This window comes from Felis catus, chromosome D3, assembly GCF_018350175.1.
Source record: "Felis catus isolate Fca126 chromosome D3, F.catus_Fca126_mat1.0, whole genome shotgun sequence".
Classification (NCBI taxonomy): Eukaryota; Metazoa; Chordata; class Mammalia; order Carnivora; family Felidae; genus Felis; species Felis catus.
The window spans coordinates 73,070,017-73,093,778 of record NC_058379.1 but is presented as its reverse complement, the minus strand read 5'-3'; the positions used below and the strand labels follow the sequence as shown (position 1 = coordinate 73,093,778).

Genomic DNA, 23,762 nt, shown 5'->3' with positions numbered 1-23,762 from the left:
TGTGTTCTGGGAGCCCTCGCGGTGCAGCTTTGGGCTTTTTGCCTGGGGAAAGATGAGCTCTCACTGCAGTGGCAAACTCACAGCCTTACATTACAGCAAGTCTGGAAGGTGGTGAAGCTTGAAACCAAGCTTCCCATTTTATTTTATTTTATTTTATTTTATTTTATTTTATTTTATTTTATTTAACGTTTTTTTAAATTTATTTTTGAGACAGAGAGAGACAGAGCATGAACGGGGAGGGGCAGAGAGAGAGGGAGACACAGAATCGGAAGCAGACTCCAGGCTCCGAGCCATCAGCCCAGAGCCCGACGCGGGGCTCGAACTCATGGACCGTGAGATTGTGACCTGAGCTGAAGTCGGACGCTTAACCGACTGAGCCACCCAGGCGCCCCACCAAGCTTCCTATTTTAAGTAGAATGCTCTAATGGGAGCCCAAAGAAAGCATGAGGGAAAGAAACTACAAAAGGTCAATACATGCATTTGCTTAATATGTTGTAAGACGCTGGTGTTCACCCGAATGGGCTGTTAGTCCTCTGTGAAACAGGGAGTGAATGTTATCACCCCACAGCTCAATGGAATAGAAACAAAGAGACTGTTAGAATCTGCTTATCCACGTCCAAGAGGAGACCATGAAAGGGCTATATTCTCCTATGATGGTATTTTGTCTTGTTGCATTTTCCAAGCTTCTTAAAATGTTAATAGTCTCTGGGAATACTGGCAAGAAACGACACAAAACATAGCAAAACTAATTGAGACAAAATGATTCTCTGAAAGAGTATGCTACAACGTAAATCTAGATTATCTGAGACTGTGCTGAGTTTAATTCCAGGGATTGAAAACATGAGAATTGGTGTGCATCCAATATTGTAAGTCTAAACCTCGGACCCCCTCAGAAAAACATTTTGGTGTACCCCTTCGCTCTCTCATCTATCTCTATCAGCACATACATATAAATATCAGTGGACCATAGGTCATAGATGCTGTGGGAAATACCCAAGAAAAATGCAACATAGGGTCCTACCCTCAAAAGTCTGCTTGGGAAGGAAAGAAGCTGAAGAATAAGTCAAAGTGGGATTTTTTTGGATATTAGTTATAAGAACCTATAGTAATTCAGAGGTGGAGAACATCAGCATCACGGGTAAATCAAAGCAAGGTGGAAATAGATGTACACACTGAATGGGCAGCTAACAAACAGGTTTGTCTGGATATGAGGGAAGGAGCTATGCCAGTTAATTGGATATGTTCGTGCAATGGAGGTATCAGGGAAATGTGGGCTTGGGATGATAAGAAGAGGGTGCTATAGTAGATTCTCGAGCAATTGGTGTAGCTGTTGGGAATGGAGAGGAATCACTCATCCCTATCAGAATGTGTTTCTCTCTTCTGGGGCCTTCCTCTAAGCACTTCCCTTATGCTATTTGCAGTCATTAACATTTTAGCTGAAATTACTGTTAACCATCTAACAGGTTCCTCTGGGGCTCACTTAGAGCTATCCTCTAATCCTGAATCAGGAGGACCTGCTTTCATGCTTAAACTTTCAGGCATGTGTTCAGCTTAGTGTTTTTGCAGTATTTCTTATAACTGGGGTCTCATCTGAACTGCAGCCAGGACTTCCCACTGGCTCCTCGAAGCTCTGGATCCCTATTTCCAACAAAGCTTTAAAAATTTCCCAATGAACTACCTAAAGGAGATAGGGTAGACACAGGCTGGCACAGAGTAGATGCTTAACAGATCTGAGCTTCATAACTTCATTTTACTTTCTAGAATTTTTGCTGTTTTTTTTTTTCTTTCCCTTGCTGGCTATTACAGGTTTGTTATGAGCTGTGGGCTTATGTAGTGACTGCTGGTGGTGTGGCATGAAGAGGCTACGTTCATTCCAAGGATGCCAGCCCCCATTTTACTAAGGGAGAGCCCAGTGGTAGGAACACATAAGAAATGTAAGGAGCTATGTGGACTGATGAACTGTGGGATGCAGTCATGAACTTGGCTAGACCTTGTGAGTTGCTTATATTCTCTATTAACAGTTCAATTTTACTTTTGAGAACACTTTATTTTGGAAGCTAGTGAAATGATTACATTTGGAAGAGTGTCTTCTTAGATCAGTAATATTTTAGACACAATAGCATGGTAAAAGGGAAGTCATGTGAATGTCAGGGGTTAAAGAGACTTGGCAATGAATCTGTCTTGATCATTTGTTGGCAGCTAGAACTTGGTTAAGTTACTTAGTTCCCTTGTGCCTCACTTTTCGTGCCCATAAAATGGGGGACACTAATTATCTACATTAGAGAGCTGTTATAAGGGCTAACCAGATAATGCTTACAAAATGACTAATGTTTAGTATCAGGAATCATATGGTGTAGTTTTCATGGTATCATGATAGAATTACGGCTAGGAGTTGAGGAATCTCCTTGTCTTGGCCAGCATATAATTCTCCCTTTCAATGAGTTCTAAGGGAGATAATTACATAAAAGAGTTCCATGGAGGTGGGAATTATCTGGTTATTACGTCTTTCATAGACACTTGGCATCTATCAATGGAGGAGTCATTTTATCACTAGTGAGTTCCCAAGTCGTCCCAAGTCTCCAATAGGAGGCTTACGTTTTAATCTGGGTTACAGCTTGTGATTTGGACTCAAGACTCATGTTGGCTTCTCTTCACCATCCCTTCCCTTCCCCAGTAATTGTCAATCTCATTACCATATGCACCCAGCCTAAAGTGACAGGAAGAAATGAGAGAGCCCAGGAGGGCTGACCTGCAGGGAGGTTGTGGTTCAGTGTAACAGCCCCAAAGCATGGAGGAAACATGAAACAGGAGAGTGTGTGGCATGTGTGGGCACGATCTTTCCCACACAGTGGGTCCTTCTGTTTAAGATATGGACCAATCAGTTTGTGTCATTTGTTCTTTGAGGAGTAATGTGAGAAGGAAGAAGGAAGTAATGACCTTCAACCACAGTGCCTCCCCAGCCAATATAGTTAAGTGCTTAATAAATGATACTTCCCTTGACCTCTTTTATAGTGTTTTAAAATGAAGCATTTTATATGAATGGACCAATTTGTTCTTTTTACTGTATTCTGTCTCCTGTATTCATTTCCTCCAAAAACTGAGAAAATATCTGAGTGTTGGTGCTCCTTCCTCTGAAATGGACAGTGGACCCATTCTAGCTGGGGATGGGGGAGGGATGTCTGTGTCTTTTTGTTACTGTTTCTGACAGGTTCGCTCCTTTCCCAGACTAGAAAAACACTGGGTTGAGAGCCAGAGGTCTCTGGTTTTAGGGATGGCCCAGTGAGGCCAGCCACTTCAGCTTTCTGGTTCTCAGCTTCCTCACATTTAATATATGGTGGTGGAGTGAGAGTGGAGTGATTTTCAAAGTTTGTTCCTTGGACTGGAGGGGTTTCACAGTGAGGCTTTCATGCCATGTGTGGGAGTCAGGAAGGATGGAAAGGCTGTAGGGCCCAAGTGGGGTGAGCTCCTAGCCACCCACTCCACCCCATCCATCTACACCCATCCTGCTTCGATCTTTCATGTGTTGGGGTCCTGCACAGAACTTTGTAAGTTTCTGTTCTTTACAAGTCTGAAAATAGGGGCACCTGTGTGCCTCAGTTGGTTAAGTGTCTGACTCTTGGTTTCGGCTCAGGTTATGATCTCACATTTTCTGAGTTCGAGCCCCACATTGGGCACTGCGCTGACAGAGTGGACCCTGCTTGGGATTCTCTCTCTCTCTCCCTTTCTCTCTGCTCCTCCTTGCTGGCGCTGTCTCTATCTCTCTCAAAACAAACAAACAAATAAATAATAAATAAATAAATAAATAAATAAATAAATAAATAAAGTCTGAAAATCTCAGACCTGGATGAACTCTAAAGCTGTGTTCTCCAATGCTTTGGCTACTGGTTACACATAGCTACTGAGCACTTGAAAGGTGGCTAAGCTCTAGGAACCACCTCTGTTTCGTCCAGGACCCTGGGGAGTCAGACTCTCTGAGGGCTACGTCAAGGTAATGTTGGCCTCTGAGAGGGATGGGGCCTGAGTCTTATTTGTTAATCACCAGACTTCGTTGGATGACAAATTGCTTTGACATGGTTAGCGATACAGGCTGTTAAAGTGGGATAGGTTGTGAGCTAATCACAGCTTAATAAGCCTTCTCATTTTCCGTTATAACCTATAAAGTACTCTTCCGTTTCTAAATTCTTGTGTGGAAAACTGTCCTTCAAGGTTCATTTTTTTTTTCTTTTCTTTTCTTTTCTTTTTTTTTTTTTTTTTTTTTTTTTTTTTTTTTTAGGAAAGGGTAAGGTTAATGTGAGAATAGGATAATATTCAGTCAAGGGTGAGCAGACCTGGATGTTAGTGGGTTCTGCTGATTAATAGCTGCATGACTTTGGGGGTTCTCTGTTTTCTTTGGACATTGATTTACTCATCTGTATAACAGGTGATATACCTTGCTCTGCCTACTGTTTATATGAAAAAGTATTTATTATGGACTGAATGTTTGTGTCCCCTACCCTCCCCCCCCAAATTCATATATTAAAGCCCTAACCCCCAATGTGTTAGCATTTGGAGGTAGACCCTTTTGGGAGGTAATTAGGTTTATTGAAGTCATGAGGGTGGGCCCTATGATGGGATTGGTGTTCTTCTAAGAAAAGGAAGATACCAGAGCTCTCTCTCTGGCATGTGAGGATACAGCAAGAAGGCAGTGCAAAAAGGCAGCCAGATGTCCACAAATCAGAGGAAGGCCTTCACCAGAACTCAATCATAATGGGGGCACCTGGGTGGCTCAGTCGGTTGAGCATCTGACTTCGGCACAGGTCATGATCTCAAGGTTTGTGGGCTTGAGCCCTGTGTCAAGCTCTTTGCTGACAGCTCAGAGCCTGGAGCCTGCTTCGGATTCTGTGTCTCCCTCTTTCTCTCTGCCCCACTCCTGCTCATACTCTGTCTCTCTCTGTCTCAAAAATAAATGTAAACATTAAAAAAATTAGAAAAAAACCCCTCAATCATAATGGTCCCTTGATCTCAGGCTTCCCAGCCTCCACAACTATGAGAAAGAAGTGTTGTTTAAACTTCCCATCTCTGGCATTTTGTCATAGCAACTTGAACTGTCTAAGACAGTGTTTGATAAATGAATAGTGAGAAGGCACACTAGTTTTGAGTTACTTTAGAACTTTGGAAGTTTAGGGGCGCCTGCGTGGCTCAGTCGGTTAAGCGTCCGACTTCAGCTCAGGTCACGATCTCGCGGTCCGTGAGTTCGAGCCCCGCATTGGGCTCTGGGCTGATGGCTCAGAGCCTGGATCCTGCTTCCCATTCTGTGTCTCCCTCTCTCTCTGACCCTCCCCCGTTCATGCTCTGTGTCTCTCTGTCTCAAAAATAAATAAACGTTAAAAAAAAAAAGAACTTTGGAAGTTTAATGCAGCGTCTTCCTCTGCTTGTCTAAACCTGGTTCTGATACTTTCCACATGTGATTCTGAGTGAGGCACTAATTCTGTCTGGGCGTCTTAAGATTCCTTCTCCCTCAAGGTTCTGTGAAATTACAAATATGACTTAAGCCCACTGCTTTATATTTTCTGGGTCTCAAAAAGCATACACGTGTGTTTACTTATTTTAAAGAATTGTACCTCTTAAGTTGCAAAGGTAATATCTGCTCCTCATATAAAGTTCAAAAATTATAAAAGCATAGGAAATAAAAAAGTGAAGGACTTCATCTCTTCATTTTCCCTAAATCTAATAGCTTGCTGTATTTCCCAGGTATCTCTATGCTTATACAGTCTGTGTGTGTGTGTGTGTGTGTGTGTGTGTGTGTGTGTGTGTGTAATTTTTACTTGAGTTGAATCAGGCTACAGTTGTTTGCAACGATTTTTTTTTAAATTTAATGGCATTCCAAGGTTATCTTTCTATATATATTATGCTCTTTTTTCCTTTTTAGTATTTGCATGATGTTCCATTGCATTGTTGGAGAAGGTCATCAAGAGGATACGTGCCCATCAGTTGACTCGGGAGCTAGACCTGGGCACAGAGGCTCCTCACCCCCTCTTATGTCCTTGGAATGTGTATTATGCCCACTGTTCCTTGTCTTATGGCCACCCAAGACGAGTCTTTAAATAAATTTCTTACTTAATAAAACTGCCACTTACCAATCTCTTCAGTCTCTCTTTGCCCTCCGAGTATGGGGGCCAGCTTTAGATTGAACCTGGGAAGCTCCCATGGTTGTGAACCAACATGCATGCATATGCTTAATTTATTTAGCTAATCCCTTACTAATGAGGATGTTATTTACTCATTTTATATTTGTTTTTTTTACAATTATAGAAATAATATGTGCATATTGTAAGAAACATGAGCAGTAAAGAAAGGTATATAAAGCAAAGTTTTCTGACCCATTTCCATTTTTAATTTCTCAAATCAAATTCCCTAGTACTGATCACTTTGAATAGGTTTCAATTTCGTTTTTTTGCTGGCTATTCTTGTAGCTTTAAATAGTATACTTCTCTATTTGTTGATTCAACAATTTTAGACAGTATCTATTGACTGGCTGCTAGGAAAAATAAACAGGAGTCTGAAATTCAGTGACATGGAGGAAAGGACAACCTCTTAGAATATGTGTCTCAATGTGTGTGTATCCTGATTTAATATTTATATGATGAAAGTTATTGATATAATCTATTATGAAGGTATTTTTTCTGTATTTCAAAAACTTTCCATGCTGGTGGGGTAGAAGGGTGGGATAATTTCAGTCTTCTACTATTTCACGAAACCAATGACCTGGAGGAATTATGTAGCATCAGCTTTATATACATGTTTATAATGACCCAGCCTTGCCTTGGGATTATTGGAGCACTTACTGAAGAGAGGGGTCCAAGTTTTAATCCATGGGCTGCTGAGGGAACACTGATGAGAGCCTGGCAAGCACACGCTAGACGTGGAATCCAGTGGCAAATGGCAAATTCAAGACACTTGCAGACAGATTTCAGTGTCAAACCTCTAAAGGTTGTATCTGAGCACAAGGTGTGGGTATGGGCTCAAGTATATTGGGCTAGTCAGATATTCCTGGGTCAGACACCATAGAGACCCCTGAAGTCCAAGTGAGTTCTAGGGTGGGGATGTCATCCAACACTGGTGCTGGGAAGTTTTATAATGTAGGCACTGAGAGAAGCTAATTGGGAGTTTCCAATAGAGTTTTCTGCAGAAAAACTGTATTAGGTTACTAAAATGTTTCCTGCACTTAAAAAATGTTGTGCTCATGCTGAGTTGGAACTGGTAAATGGTTAAAGTGGTCTGCTACTCTGGTTTCACTATTATTAAGGAATTTATTTAAATACAAGTCAAAATATAAAGGCAGTGGTAGAAAAGTAATCAGGTATGTATTTTAGGGTAAGGGATTTTCTGGCTGATGCATGTGGCTCTCTAGATTATAAGGAGTGAGAGCTATCCTGTCAGGGGGAGGGGAATTAGTTCACATTGCTCTTAAGGTCATATCTCCAACCCCATATCACTTAATAAACAGTGTTATTCATTACATCTTTGTGTGTGTGTGCATGTGAAATATGCCATTGTGCCATTGTGACCTTCTCATAAATGAAAACAGCAAGGGGCACTTGACTAAGAAGGCTAGAAAATCAGGTTCTGTTAATCTACTGAATAACCCCATGCAGGTCTTCAGACACTGCAGATCCTGGAGGTGGAATAAGGTATGAAGGACCCAGGCAGAAAGAAATTAGATAGGGTTCTGCGGCCTTGATTACCAGGCACATGAGGGTTCTCTATGTCTCTGGGAAGCTGTACAATAGGCATAGGATTGAGTAGGACCATTCCTAATGGACCATGGGGCCTGGCTACCCTGGACTCAGGATTCAGATATAGTGGAGTCTGAGGGTGGCTGACCTTTTTTGGATAGTTCTGTGTGGGTGATGTATCATGCTATCAACCGGCCATCAGAACAGAGTGATAGCCAGTCTTTAGAATGAATCACTCAAGTTTAGTCCTTGGGATCAGGAAGAGTGTTAGGAGTAAAGCTTTGAAAAGGAAGATGATGGTAGTCATGGAGGTAGGATAGTGTAGACCAGCGGTTCTCCACGAGTGGTTCTCAGCCTAGCCGAGTCAGAATCACCTGGGAACTTGTTAGAAATGCAAATCCTCAGGCACACTCCAGACCTACTAAATCAGAAACTCTGGGAGTAGGGCTGAGCAATCTGTGTTTTTAACACGCTCTAGGTAATTCTGATGAATACTATAGTTTGGGAACTAGTGCTATAGATTAACTAGCTACCTGTTCATTAACTTGAGATTACTTTGGTGATATTTATGTAGGCAAGAACAAGTGAAATATGAGTCAAAAAACTCAGATAAGTAAGTTACACATTTCTTCCAAACCTCTGCTATTGAGGGCAAGTTTATATATTTTTTATTGTGTAAAGAAAGAACATTAGTTGAGAACTTCTTGTATGCTTGGCAGTGTGCTTAGTATTTTAGCTGCATTATTACCTTGAATTTCCCCATCTTCTTTATTAATTAGGTGCTATTTTTATTTCCATTTTACAGATGAAGAGACAGAAGGATTAAGGATCTCATTAAAGTGTTTGGAGCTAATAAGTGGCAGAGCTGAAATTTGAACCCAGGGAATTTCAGAAAATGAGCCTGACTTTCTTAACTGCTAAGCTGTACTAGACGATTCTTAATTTCCCGTTACACTCTCTCCCTGTGTGAAGGACTGTGGACCATGAACCATTCGGTAATGTATATTGATTAGTGCTTTCCTGCTATGGGTATGATGTAAAACTGGTATTTTTCCTGTCATTGCTAACTTATTACTCTTCAATCTCTATAGAGTTAACAATTTCAACATATTTGTTTGCAGTTAAGCTCAGAGTTTAATGCTAAGTGAACTTCATATATACTATGTTTTAATCTTGCACTTGCTGAATTTATGCTTTTCCATTACACCTGTAAATCTCTCCCAGTCATAATATGAATGATTTACCATTTTCCTCTCAAGGATTTCCTTGTGTTGTGTTGGCACCTCCTATTATACTTTAGGACAAGGGTAAAAATAATAAGACTTGGTCATTTTAAATCAGCCCCAAATATTGTTTTAGGATAAGCATCCAATTATTATTATTTTTTTCTTGTGGTTAAGTTTTCTGTAATTGGAAATGTTGAGGTAATGCTGTTTTAAATTCCGAGTGTGAAAATACTTCTATAGGCATGAGTCCTCTCCTTGTGTGTATGAGCGATTGGGTGTGGGTCAAAGAGACTTGGAACATTAATTTTAATTCAGAAGTGGTTCCAGAGAGACAAGTTAATTTTCAAAATCAGCCTGGTGAGAGTTGGGGCTTGGAAAATGCATTCAAGGAAAAATGTCTTATACTCTGCTAGAACAATTGTGAGGTAATAGGCTAGGAGTAAACTGGCCACCAAGGTTTAGTAATGTTTCTAGAGTTGTGGCTGATTTGCCTGAAAACCTCAAATACCACATCTTGCTGATTCTAAGACAAATCACTTTTCACATTTTAATATTTATGAAGTCAGAATACACCTTGTAGTTGATGAATATATGGTAGGTTATTAACATGGAGGTTTTAGCTGAGGCTAAAGTAGGAAGTATATTTTCAAAGTAGATGGTAGCAGAAGGAATCATGACTTTTTAGTGTTTAAATTCAAATTTTACTTTTAGTTGTGGCAAAATACACAGAGTATTAAATTGGCCATCGTAATCATTTTTAAGTGTACAATTCAGTAGCATTAAGTACATTGGCACTATTCTGCAACTGTCCACCTCCAGAAATTTCTCATCTTCTTAAACTGAAACTCTATACCCATCAGAGAGTAACCCCCCATGTTCCCCTCCCTCCAGCCTCTGACAACCACCATTCTTTCTGTCTATGAATCTGTCTACTTTAGGTACCTCATATATGTGGAATCATATAGTATTTATCTTTTTGTGACTCGCTTATTTCATTTCACATACTGTCCATAATATTAATCTATGTTGTAGTACATGTCAGAATTTCCTTTTTTTAGGCCAAATAATTACTCCATTAGATGTATATACCACATTTTGTTTTTCTGTTCAGCCATTGAAGGACATTTAGGTTACTTCCGCTTTTTGACAATTGTGAATAATGCTGCATTATGAATACGGGTGTATAAATATATGTTTGGGAACTTGCTTTTGACTCTTTTGGGTTTACACCCAAAAGGTGAATTGCCAGATCATAAGGTAATTCTACTTTTAATTTTTTGAGGAACCTCTCTACTTTTCTCCATAATGGTATCACCAGTTTGCATTCCCAACACCAGTGCACAAGCTACAATTTTTTTTACTTCCGTGCCAACTTTTGTTATTTTCCGGTTTCTTTTTAAAAACATTTTTTTAATGTTTATTTATTTTTGACAGAGAGAGAGACAGAATGTGAGTGGGGAGGGGCAGAGAGAGAGGGAGACACAGAATCTGAAGCAGGCTTCAGGCTCTGAGCTGTTAGCACAGAGCCTGAGATGGGGCTTGGGGCTTGAACCCATGAACTGTGAGATCATAGGACCTGAGTCGAAGTCAGACACTTAACTGACTGAACCATCCAGGGACCCTTGGTTTGTTTGTTTGTTTGTTTCTTTTTTTTTTTTTTTTAACATTTATTTATTTATTTTGAGAGAGAGAGAAAGAGAGAGAGAATGTGCATGTGCAAGCACAGGAGGGGCAGAGAGAGAGAGGGAGAGAGAGAATCCCGAGCAGGTTCCACACTGTAAGCACAGAGCCCAACGTGAAGCTCAATCTCACAAACCAGAAGATCATGACCTGAGCCAAAATCAAGAGTTGGATGCTTAACGCACTGAGTCACCCAGGTGCCCCTTTCTAGTTTCTTGATGGTAGCCATCCTAATGGGTGTGAGGTGGAGGAATCATGACTCCTAAGGACCTTACTTTACACAGGAGATTTAATAAAAGGGAAGAAATTGAATATTTAAGAATGACCTTGGGAGGAGGTTGTTGATGGAGAATTGCTGATTTGACCTCCTAGGGAGAATAAGTCAAAGTAAAACCTATGGAGAGGCATAAGTTGTGCTTTCTCTGTTTTCTTAAGGAGACTTTTCCCCTCTCAAGCCTAAGGAGACCACTTGGAGATCTAAAACATGCACCTGCCATCCAGCCATGGATAGTGTTGACATCAGCTCATGACAGTATTGGTCAGGTTAGAACCTTTCTGCTCCTTTGCCTCTTCTCCCACTCCTCACTATAGCTCTTGGGGAGGGAGGGTTGGGAACTGCCATAAGCAAGTTGTAGGTGGGAGTGGAAAGACTAGACTGGAAAAAGAAGAAGCAGCTGACGACATCCCATTGTCTGCACACTTTCTATCTGCAGCAGACACAGATAAAGGAGGTAAAAAGCTCAACTCTGTATCAAGACCATGTTTTGATTATGATGTAGGGTTGAGTATTCTAATTACTAAATTGAAACTGCCTTTTGTCACTTAAAGTAACAGTTGAACTTTTTAATGACCTAAGAGAAACCAGAGAATTCATGGAGTCAACTTTCATTTTCATCCAGGGCAATAATAGTCTTGTGGAGCACATCTTAAGGGACAGAGAAAGACAAACATAAAATTGCTTTACGATTATATCCTGTGGGTTGGACTTACTCAGTGAATGGTTAAGTGCACATGTTCTCTGGTAATGTCTTCCCCCATTGAACCTCTGTCCCATGGTAATTAAGCTGATGGTGAGTTGTCCTTGGACAATTGAGAGAATGGTTGAAGATATTTATGTGAGTCCTGTTAGGACATTTAGAAAGAGAAAACATTCCCAACTGTCATGTTTAGCTGTGGTGTGTTTGGCCTCAGGAAGACTGAACTAATTTACCTGGAGGTGCCTAAGTAGGAGAAATGGGATAATCTCTTATGGCTGAATGAGGGATTGCACAGGTTTCCATCTCACACTCCCTCCAAGACAGTGGGATTCTTTCTTTCTAAAATGTTCAACTTGGGGCTCAGTTAATTAAGGGTATGACTCGATTTTGGCTCTGGTCATTATCCCAGGGTCATGGGATCCAGCCCCGTGTCAGGCTCCATGCTGAGCTTTGAACTTGCTTAGGATTCTCTCTCTCCCTCTGCATCCCTCCCCCTGCTTGTACATGCTCGCTCTCTCTAAATACATACATAGGTACATACGTACTTAACTGACATCACGATCACCAGATCTTCACTGTTCTTTAGCCACACGTTGACAGTTTTTTTTTTTTCTCTTTTTCTTTTTTGCTTGGAGTCTTAACAGTGTTACTGGATTGGGATTTTTTTAGTACTGAGAGTTTAGCACATGCACCCCAGTGTTAAAGCAGCGCTATCAACAACAGCTTTCCAAATTATGGAAGGAGCTCAAGTGTCCATTGACTGATGAGTGGATAAGGGAGATGTGGTATATATATATACAATGGAATATTACAGGGATCAAAAATAATGAAATCTTGCCATTTGCAACAGTGTGGATGGAACTAGAGTGTATTATGATAAGTGAAATAAGTCAATTAGAGAAAGACAAATACCCTATGATTTCACTTGTATGTGGAATTTAAGAAACAAACCAGTTGCGGAAGGAAAGGAAAAATAAGATAAAAACAGGGAAGCTCTTAAAGAAAGAGAACAAACTGAGGGTTAATGGAGGGAGGTGGGTGGGGTGGATGGGCTAAAAGGAGTGATGGGCATTAAGGAGGGCACTTGTGATGAGCACTGGGTGTTATATGTAAGTGATAAATCACTAAATTCTCCTGAAACCAGTACTACCCTATATATTAACTAACTTGAATCTAAATTAAACCAAAGAGAGAAAAAAAATGCAGGGTTAACCACTTATTTAAGACTTAGAGAATATCAGATTGTATCTGTTGGTCATGTTAAAATAGCTACTGACAAAAATCATTGTTTTTTTTTTTGGAAAAATATTTTTGTTTCTGTTGTATTGCGTGAATGCTTCCAAATTATTTTTGGCTGAAATGTTCATGTTAGGTATTTGGCATTGGTTAGATAGCCGTGTTCGTGGAGCAGTAGGTGCAACATTTATTTTTAGGAAGACAGAACTTTGCTGTTTAGTTATTATTGTTGTGGAGAGTCATGTGTGCATACTGGTCATCCTCAACACCACCAGAACTGCACCTAGCTCCAGATTCCACCAGAGGTCGTTTGCCTTTTGTCAGTAGTTGATGGGGAATAAATCAACATGCCTACACAGTAAGATTTATTTCCTTTTAATTAGAAAAAAAACAGAGGCAGGAAAGTCTTCATATGTGCTTCGGAGTCAAGTCTGCTTCTCTGTCTTCCCGTGGGTGGGCACCATCCTCAAGCTCATGGAAAGATGGCAGCAGGAGTTCTAGCAATACATTCAGTCACGACGATGGCTAGAAAGAGAAAAGCGGCTCTTCCTTAAACTTAAGGGAAATTTTCCTTGAAGTGCCTCTTTCCTTCCTCCACCACAGCTGACTTCTTTTATGTTTCTCATTGGCTGGGATTTGTGACATAACCTAAATCAGTAACTGGCAAGGGGCAAGGTGCTACCAGGATTGACTTATAAAGTCCCTGGGCGTGCTGATCAGTTGGTTTCTCTGGAAGCACAGGGGCAATGCAAGGATTCTGTTAGGAAGGAGAGTGAGCGGGATCCATACTTTGTAAACAGCTGATAATGTCTAATTACAAAAAAGGTGGATTTTCAGAAAAGCCCCGTGACCACCCCTGGTTCAAAGACATTTTATTCAGATGAAAAGAATACTCTTTGTTGGATCACAAAATGTTCATTACATTAAAGCTAGAGAGAACCTTAGATATTGTCTAGCCTTAGATATAGTCTAGGCTCAGAGAATGAAGGTGACTTCCCCAAATCCCAGTTAGTAAACAGCAAGCCTATGGACAGTTCTAGGGCAATAATAGACCAATGACTACTACTTCATTGCTCTTGATCATGGCAGAGGGTCAGACACTGAATTGAGATGGAAGGAGAAAACAGAGAGAGTTTCAGTGGCAACTGTCTGTGGTATAGTCTGTGGGAGATACAGACCTGAGCTGAAGCCAACTTTTCCTTTGAAGGATCAGATAGTAAATATTTCAGGTTTTCTCGTCTAGTGGTTTCTGTTGCAACTATCCAACTTTGCCATTGCAGTGTGAAACCAATGACTGTGCTTCTCTAGCAGTTTATTTACAAAAACAGGAAATGGGCAGAACTTGACCAGTGGTCTGTAGTTTGCTGACCCTTGGTTCCATGCTTCCGAAAGATTGACCTGGTTTCAGTGTCAGTACAAAAATGGTTTTGAGATGGACCAGATGGGTTTTTAGAACAGGCTCAAGTATTTGCATTTTCCCCAAACCTAAAGTCAAAGGCCTTCCACGTTGTTTACATGTAATGGAAACTACTCTTTATCCAGTCAATTTATCATGACAGCTGGTGCATTCAGTATATTGAGCAGACTCCTCGTTTATTTCACTGAATTGATCGGTCAAGCAGTCAAAATAGTGTGCTCTTGCCAAGGCATAACCTTGATGTAAGGTTCAGACAGCTAATCCTCCAGGAACCAATGTACCTGAAAGTTGGTTTACCTGTTATCTACATACCTTATTGAGCCTCATATGAGGACATCTAATTAAATCACACTCTGACTGAGGGCACATCTTGCGTTAGAATTAATTTAGCCAAATAATTAGGAAACTTCTAAAGTTGTTGCAAAAATTGGTAACAGGAAGTCATTTGCAAATTGCTTAAACATTCATATCCTGGGAGACATAGGTCAACTATATTTGGCTGGGAAGTCATATGATGGATGCATGGCCTGAAGTCTTAAGGAGAGAAACAGTGATTTGTATTCAGGGAAACTGCTTTTTTAAAACTCTCAGAAGGAAGGGCGAGATCTCTGTTCCATTTTCTGGAACAATCACTGAGGTTGTGTGTAATCATTTTGACTGAGCAGTTTCGACTTGTCCGATACAAACATATAATGACTTTATTTTTATTATTGGACTGTGTCAGTAGAGCTTCCCTTTCTTGCTGAGAAGATGACACATTTAAAGACCATTGGGGAAGATTCCCTATTTTACAGTCACCTTTGGAATTAATATAGTCTCAGTCCAGTTCTTAAAATCTTCTTTTTTTTTAATTAAAAATTAAAAAAAAACTTTTCCTATTCTTTTGGAAAGCTTATTCACACATTAATTTTAGGACTTCTCCACTTTTCCCCACCTTCCTCAAACTGGCTTTCCGTCTGGACCCTTGGAGTGTTTATAGGAAATGTGGTCTGCTTTCTCACTGTGTTTTTCCTCTGGTGTCTGGGTGTTGAGGTGCTGGAAGGCAAAGAGCCATCTTTTTGTAGAAGTGCTGGTACGGAATTGGCTGTCCTCATCAGGCGTTTGTAATTACTGTTCCATTCTGTGAACCATTCCATACGGGAGGCAGCAAGCTTCCTTCCCTTGTCTATGGCTTGTGGTGCCGTCTCAGCTACCTGCCTATCATTTCTGTCAGAGGGTGAGAATCCACATGCTCCTTCTCTCAGGGGCACATCCTTTGGTTCCTGAGGGCCCTCAAGGCAAACTTCCCTGGGGAAGTCCCCTGTGTGAGAGATCTGACTGAAGCTCACTCTTTTCCCTCCTAACTCCCAGTCCACCATGGGCACCCATCTAGCAGCTTGTTGCTGCTGAGTTCCTCCTGCCCAGCAAGACAGACCTGCTGTTGGATGTGTGCCCAGTGCCGTTGCCCAGGGCCTGTGCTCAGAATGGCCCCATACCTGGGGTCTCATGCTCTGAGGGTGCCATCTTGAAATTGTTAAAAATTTTTAAAAAATGTGTATTTACTTTTGAGAGAGAGAAAGTGTGTGGGCAGGGGAGGATCAGAGAGAGGGGGACAGAGGATCTGAAGCAGACTCCATGCTCAAAGCAGAGAGCCCGATGTGGGGCTTTGATCTCCTGAACCGTGAGATCATGACCTGAGCCGAAGTAGGATGCTTAACCGCCTGATCCATCCAGGTGTTCCAACAATTTTATCTTTGAATTTGTGTTTTGGAAGTGGAGGGAGATGGGAGAATGGGGCCTGTGCCAGGGGCTTAGAGCCTTGGGCCCTGCCCGCACGGACTTATAATTTCCTGCCTCCTTAACAACAGGGCATGCCCTTTCTCTACCCCTTCATGCTTGGAACCCTGCCTGACTCCCAGCCCCATCCTTGTTTTGCAGCTGCTGTTGCCCTCTGCCCCTGACCATGTCTGCGTGTGCAGAAAAGGCCTGTGCGAGGACCCAGGCCTGGCTTGGGTTGGTGTGTGTTGCACTGTATCTTGGGACAGAACAAGAAGGCATCTGTCCCTGCCCCAGGATGGTGTCTCATTTATCAGTGATGAAGGCTGGGAAACCATTTCAGATTTTTTGGATCCTGACGGACCCCAGGACCCGCCATGAGCTGGGGTGTTCTTTTAGCTCCACCTTGGAGAATTTTGAGATTTTATTCTTAACAGTGCCTTGACTCTGCTCAAATCCTGTTCTTTTCAGTCGCCTCTTGGGGCAGAAAATCCTCTATCTGAGTCCTTTCCCATTCTGATTACAAGTGTTCACATGGATCCTCAGCCTTAAAGGAATTCATGGTGGGCCCGGGTTGACAGGCTTTTTCACTGAAATGAGAGTCTCACCCAGCAACTACATTTCAATGCTGTGTGCATTCTTGTATTCAATTTCACCCTTCCTGAACAGCTAGGGAACTTCTTCCCCCTCTGTAGCGTTTGGCTTGAGTTTTCTGCACATCTTCTCTTTACATTTGGTGTGTTAGAAACAGCCATAATGATCTTCCTAAGAGTTTCTAAGGCTTCCACTAACCCCGAAACTAAGCCTTACTTTTCTTGTGGGTAGAATGGAAAAGTTAAAACCAGTCCCATTCACTTCACATGGTATTTTTGTAAGAGGTCAATAGGATGATAATTGTCAAACCTCTAACATTTTCAGAGTTCTGTGTCTGAGGTCTCTGTGATCTGAATCTAAGTAAAGGCCAGTCCTGGGCATCCACAACATTCCTTTGGGTGACAGCTGTTTGATGATGGGGTGCGCAAAAGAAAACATAAAACACAATCCACGGAGGCTCCAGATTATGAAGTGAGGTTTAATTAAAATGAGGATTTCTTGGTGAAAATGTAGTCCTCTGGATGAGAGGAGTTGGGCTGTGGCTCTCTCTGCCGTGTAGCTGCACATGAGGGAGGGGTACTTAATATTGAGAGCAGGCCGATTTATGTGTCTGAGGGAAGTGTGTTTGACAAAATAGAATTGGGTACTTTTAGGTCCTAAGGATCTTGGTGTGATGTGAATTTGGTACTTCTTTAAACATTTTTCTTAATGTTTTATCTTTATTTTGGGGGGTGGAAGGAGAGACAGAAAGGGGGAGACAGAGGACCTGAAGTGGTTCTGCACTGACAGCAGAGAGCCCAACATGGGGTTCGAACCCAGGAACCGTGAGATTATGATCTGAGCTGAAGTCAGATGCTCAACCGACTGAGCCACCCAGGTACTCCTGAATTTGGTACTTCTAAAGTCCAGCTGTGTTTCTCTAGGCATATTTTTTTCCTGCTTTGATCTTCTCTCAAGCTGCCTCTCAAAGGAGATCATTCATGCTCCCCCCCCACCTAATTATTCTTCTGTGTTACCTCTATTACCTAACCAAAGCAAACCAAACCTCCCCCTGCTGCAGATCAACTCCACTCCTAGCCTGCAACACAGGCTTGTGTTTTCGGACTCAGGATGTCCCGCAGATTGGATACCTGCCCAGACTTCAGATGTTTGTTGTCTGGGCTGGCATATGATGACAACATCGGGCCGACTTCTAGGGACCCTGCTCCTCTGCTGTTGTTTACCAGCTTCCAATTCCATCTGGTCTTGCTGACAGGAACCTTGACACCATCTGCAAAAATTGGAATAAAACCGTTTTGGTCTGTAGGAAAGGAAAATCGCAAGTTGAAGTTTTTTGGGAAATGTCATGTTCACTCCTTCAAGGAAAAATGGAAGGGGGCGTTTGTTAATATGTGTTCATGTATTTGGTGGACTTCTGGAGTGGACACGTCTATAGGTATGGCCTTTGAGGGTACTGACTACCTTTCTCTTCAGTCGGGTAAATACAGACTGAAGGAAATCCAAGATATGGCAGTATTCCAGGATGGGTTTTGATGATGCATTGACATTAAGGTTGTGTTTATACATATTAAGGCCACCTCTTGTTATACTACAATGGGGTCAATGTGTTTGCCTGTGATTACGGCATGTAAAGATGGTAGTCACGTGCTTTTCTTATCACCCAAGGAGTTCACTTACGTATGACATAAACCTCCACAGAAAGCTGTAATCCTACCCAGGACAAGGGGTAATAATAATATAGTAGTAATAGCTAAAATTTACACAGTGCTAAGTACCCTGCGTTGCTCTGAATGCTTTACAAATATTGACCCAACTCCCACACACAACCGGAGAGGGTAAGTATTCTTATGATTATGCCGATTTTACAGATGAAACTGTAGCACAGAGAAGGTGAGTAACATCCAGAGCACTCAGCCAGTAAGTGTAGAGTCAAGATTTGGAAGTGGGTTGTTTGGCTTCCATCAGTAGAGTTAGGACTAGCCTTTATGCTGTAGGGGATCACTATATACTTTGCTAACTATATTTTGTGTTTAGTCCTCACTTAGGACTATTTGCTGGGCATTCTCCATTTGCTGCTCAGATTTATTCTCCTCCCCTCTGTATCCTGCGCTGGCTCAGAGAGGCTTTTCCTCTCTGGACTGCATCCCTTCCTTACTTCCAATTTCCATTTAACTTCAATGAATGGGAGGCACAAAAAGAGATGAGAAGCTGGGCATTTATTGGCTGTGAACCACCCCCCACCTCATGGCTGCACTCTTGGTGGGTGGCCCAGTTCTCTGCAGGTCTGGTAACACTCCTGTCTACCCCTTTATTCAAGGTGAGGGAGATAGAGTCTTCCAGCCTGTGTAAGTCCTGCTGCTTCTCCATCACTGGGGGTTCCCTGAGCCCTGTGCACACCTTTTTGAAAAGCTCTGCATTAAAATTTAACACTTTGGGGGCGCCTGGGTGGCGCAGTCGGTTAAGCGTCCGACTTCAGCCAGGTCACGATCTCGCAGCCCGTGGGTTCGAGCCCCGCGTCAGGCTCTGGGCTGATGGCTCAGAGCCTGGAGCCTGTTTCCGATTCTGTGTCTCCCTCTCTCTCTGCCCCTCCCCTGTTCATGCTCTGTCTCTCTCTGTCCCAAAAATAAATAAACGTTGAAAAAAAAATTTTAAAATTTAACACTTTGGGTATGTCGTTTATTTGTGTAGGAATTCTGACAGATACAGGCTTCTGCCGAGAGTACATCTATTGTCCCCACTTGAGTTGCTAGTACTCAAGTGTTTTTACACTTTAGCAAGTATTTTTACATTTGATATTTTAAGAATGAGTAAGTAAAAGATAGATGAAAAAAAAAAGTTAAAATTGAGGGTAGGACCAGACAGGACATATTATTTTGGCTTAGAATAGGCATGAATAATAATCCCATACTTGTAAAAATTCTTACTCTTTTCCAGGTGCTTTTTGATGCATTTTTTAAAATGTTTATTTATTTTTGAGACAGAGAGAAAGCATGAATGGGGGAGGGTCAGAGAGAGAGGGAGACACAGAATCTGAAGCAGGCTCCAGGCTCTGGCTGTCAGCACAGAGCCCGACGCGAGGCTCGAACTCACGGACCGTGAGATCATGACCTGAGCCGAAGTCGGACGCTTAACCGACTGACCCACCCAGGTGCCCCTTGATGCATTTGTTAATAACAACTCTAGCTAACAGTTACAAGTTCCATGTACCCTACTGAGGACTTTACATAACTTATATGAAATCTTTAGAACAATACTAGGAGGTAGAACCCTATTATCCTCATGTTGTATATGAAGGCATGGAAGTTCAGAGAGATGAAACAAATTGGCCAAGACTGTGTAATTAATAAGTTGTGTGTATGGGATTTATACCCAGGCAGCTGATGCTGGAGTCCACGCTCTTAAGCTATATACTTAGGCCTCCTGCATCTGAATTTGCTCCTGAAGCATCTTGGGAAGTAGGCCAGGCAGGCATAATTTTCTTCCCTTTATTATAGTAGAGTAAACCAAAGCACAGTGAGTTGAAGTGACTTCTCTGAGGTCACAGAACTAATTAGCGTATACTTATAGATGGCAGAACTGGTGATTATTGGGAAATCTTGCTGCAGAAATCGCCTTTGTGGTAGTTTTGGTTTGTGCAAAGAGCAATCGGCTTAGAGTTAAGAGGTGTGGGTTTAAATCCTGAGACTTCTAGCTACTTGACCTTGAGATATTCAGCTTCTGAGGCTTTGTGATTTCATTAGAGAAATGGGAGAAGTAATTCCTCCTTCACAGGGTGTGTGAGGATGAAAAAAGTAATTACATGAAAGTGTTTATCACAGTAGTTGTTTTACTCTATCTATATCTATATCTATATCTATATCTATATCTATATCTATATCTATATCTATATCTATATCTATCAAGAGTATTCAAGGGAGAGGGGTAGAGGGAAAGGGAGAGAGAGAATCTTAAGCAGTCTCCATGCCCAGAGCAGAGACTGACATGGGGCTCCATCTCATAAGCCATGAGATCGTGACCTGAGCTGATATCAAGAGTCAGATGTTTAACCAACTGAGCCACCCAGGTGCCCCAGTTAAATATATGTTTTTAAAAATGCCTCCATAAATGATCAAAGGGTAGAGCCATGAATTGAGGGACAGACATGGAAGCAAAGGATGTTTGGCTCCTCACACCCTCACGGGCATGAGGAAATGAGTCTCGTGTGTGTAATAACTTCCAGAGAAGTCTGTAGTGGACAGGCAAAACTTCATCCACCCCTGAACGTGGACTGAACGCTGCTCTAGGTGACTGAAGAATTTGGATTTTACATCAGTGTGACGGCTTTACTTTTGTGATGTGCCTTATAGTAAAAACTAACTACAATTCTGACATGCAGCAAGGAACACCTTGAGGCAAAGCTTTCTTTGGTAGTACATTAAGTGCGTTTATGTAAGGACAACGGATTCACAAATAGAATAACTGTATCTGTAACAGTGCTGCCTTGACTGTGTGGTTTTAGGGTTCCTTCTCAAGTGAATTTGAAATGTCAGGCTTTCTTTTAATCATCACAGCAGGAAGTAATTTCTCACCCCTTTGAACGGTGCCTGAACTTAACATCCGTGCCATTTCTCTGAACGTAATATTTCTGGCTTGGAAATGATTATTTGTGTATTTTTTCTCTTCAAATTGAGAGCTAATATATTTTTTAAAAAGCACTGTATCCTTTGCTACTGAATATTGAATGTGTTATAAATGAATTAAGTGATTTTCTTTGTGATCTACGTTATGCCATGGGGCTTCTGCCATTCTTTCAAAACACTGAGCATCCTCGGTGTGCCAGGGATTCGGCAGGGCATAGGGGTACAGGTGCAGATAATTACTGTATGATCTTTGAAGTTCTATAAAAGGCTGTAGTGTACAAGGTGTAATGAGTTCAGTCCTTTGGTGGTAACATTCAAAAGCAGTGTGTTCACAAAACATTGGTAGATGATCCACATAGGTTATTTTCCTTGCTAAGAACCAGAATAAACGAGTACAACAAAGCCTCCCACTCCCAGAATACTTAGGGAATGGAGTGTTTTGGTTTCTGGGGTTAATTCACAGGCCATTTGTGGTTGTGAAAACGCAACGGAAGCCTTGTCACCACGGAAAGTATCTGGAAGCCCCACGAGATGGCGCTATGTCTCTAAGAAAGAGGAGCTTTTAACTGAAACTTGAGTCGAATTTGAATTCAGGATATTCTTGCCATGATGATATTTTCCTCATTTTTCAGGGAGGCACATGTCTGGAAAATGTTAATCACTCAATTCACATTCATTGAATAAATGCCGAATGAAAAGTTTAGTTTTTAGTTTTAGTTTTAAAGGTTTAGTTGATAAAGAGGTCACCAGAAATTCACTCAGAATACATAGCTGAAATTTCCAAGAAAGGATTTAACACATTTTTACAATGTTTAACTTATTTTCAGAAAAATTAAAAAAAAAAAGAAAAACAAAGAAAAATGACAGGAGGATCAGAACTAAGCAAATAGTTTTGCGAGTGGATTTGCAGACATCAGAGGAGGCAGTGTGAATTGCAACTGACTTTACTTGATTATACTCTTCGATTTAATTTTCTAAATTAAAAGTAATACATGGGGCACCTGTGTGGCCCAGCTGGTTAAGCGTCTGACTTCAGCTCAGGTCATGATCTCACAGATGGTGGGTTTGATCCCCACGTGGGGCTCTGTGCTGACAGCTCGGAGCCTGGAGCCTGCTTTGGATTCTGTGTCTCCCTCTCTCTCTGCCCCTCCCCTGCTCATGCTCTGTCTCTCTCTGTCTCAAAAATAAATAAACATTAAAAAAAAAGTAATACAAACTTATTGTAAAATATAGACAACACACACACACACACACACACACACACACACACACATATTATAAAATAGAACTGAGTTGCTCTTCATCTCCTACCCCCAGATATAGCCCATTCAGTTCCTTAACTATGCATTTAAAGCACATTTCTTTTTAAAGTGAGAGACTGAATTTTCAAAAGGACAATAGCCAGACTGTACATAAAAATAGAACTCTGACCTACAATTCACAACAACCAGCCCAGGAAAGCAATCTGCTATATATATATCACACTTGTAGGAAGTCAGACCATTATCTTTGGCAACAGTTCCAGGAAGTGAACAATAACTTCTGCACCATCAGCCCCAAATAGCCAGGACTTGATTAATCACTGACCGCTTCCTTAATTTCTGTCCGAGCTTCCAATTCGGGACTAACCAGAGAAAGCAAATATGCTCCCCTAAACGATCTCATAGGATTCCCCACTTTTAAGCCCACCTACAGCTCCCCCATGTTGATGGTCTCCAATCAGGGCAGACCTGAAACCTTCTCTTTCTTCTCCTCTAAAGCTTTCCTGCTTCTCTGCGTGGCTTGGAGTCTGCTAAACGCCTCTGATGGTGCCTGACTCTCTTGCTGTGGGAAGCTCTATGTAAATAGCTTTTGCTTGCTCTCATTTGGTTGGTCTTCATTTATTTTCACAGTAGAATTAGATTTATTTTCTGAACAATATGTATTTGAGTCCTGCTGTTCCAGAGGCTGGGATACAGACACAGTTCCTGCCCATGTGACGCTTACGTTTTAGTGGAGGAGGAGAAGGAAGTGAATAATGTGTATAAACCATGTTAGGGAATGCCATGTGTTCTGAAGGGAAACAGCAGTGTGGAAGGGTTGAGAGAGACAGATGGTGTTATTGAACTAAGACAGACAGGAGAGCGTCTGGCTGGCTCAGTCTGTAGAGCATGTGACTCTTGATCTTGGGGTTGTAAGTTCAAGCCCCACGTTGAATATAGAGATTACTTAAGAATAAGGTCGTTTTTTTTTTTTAAATAAGGCAGACAGGAAATGCCCCTCTGTGGAGCTGAGAGTCCTGGGTAAATAATGAAAAGGGCCACATGGCTGTGTGGGGAGAGGGCTGCAGACTGAGAGAGCAGGCCTGCAAAGACTCTGCATGGGGACCATGCTTTATTGTCGTGGGGAAACCAGAGGGCCAGGGTTGCTGAAGCAGTGTGAGCTGAAGCTGAGTTTCCAAACTGCTTTGACTGGGACACCGTCGATGTGCGATGTACGTTTTACCTCCTGACTCCACATACAATGTGTACACTGTTGTGGGCTGAAACACGTATGTTGAAGAC

General features: G+C 41.7%; 1 long non-coding RNA gene across 7 annotated transcripts in view; it reads left to right on the top strand.

Annotated features, from left to right (window-relative positions):
- The window catches only part of LOC123381441, a 308,159-nt gene that overhangs the window by 66,751 nt on the left and 217,646 nt on the right, over positions 1-23,762 (top strand). For 6 of the 7 annotated variants that reach the window (XR_006588414.1, XR_006588416.1, XR_006588415.1 and 3 more), the window contains one exon: positions 8,521-8,710. This is a non-coding gene — a long non-coding RNA (uncharacterized LOC123381441). Of the gene's footprint in view, positions 1-8,520; positions 8,711-11,056; positions 11,165-23,762 lie in introns of all 7 variants that reach the window. The other variant, XR_006588413.1, reaches the window with a different exon arrangement.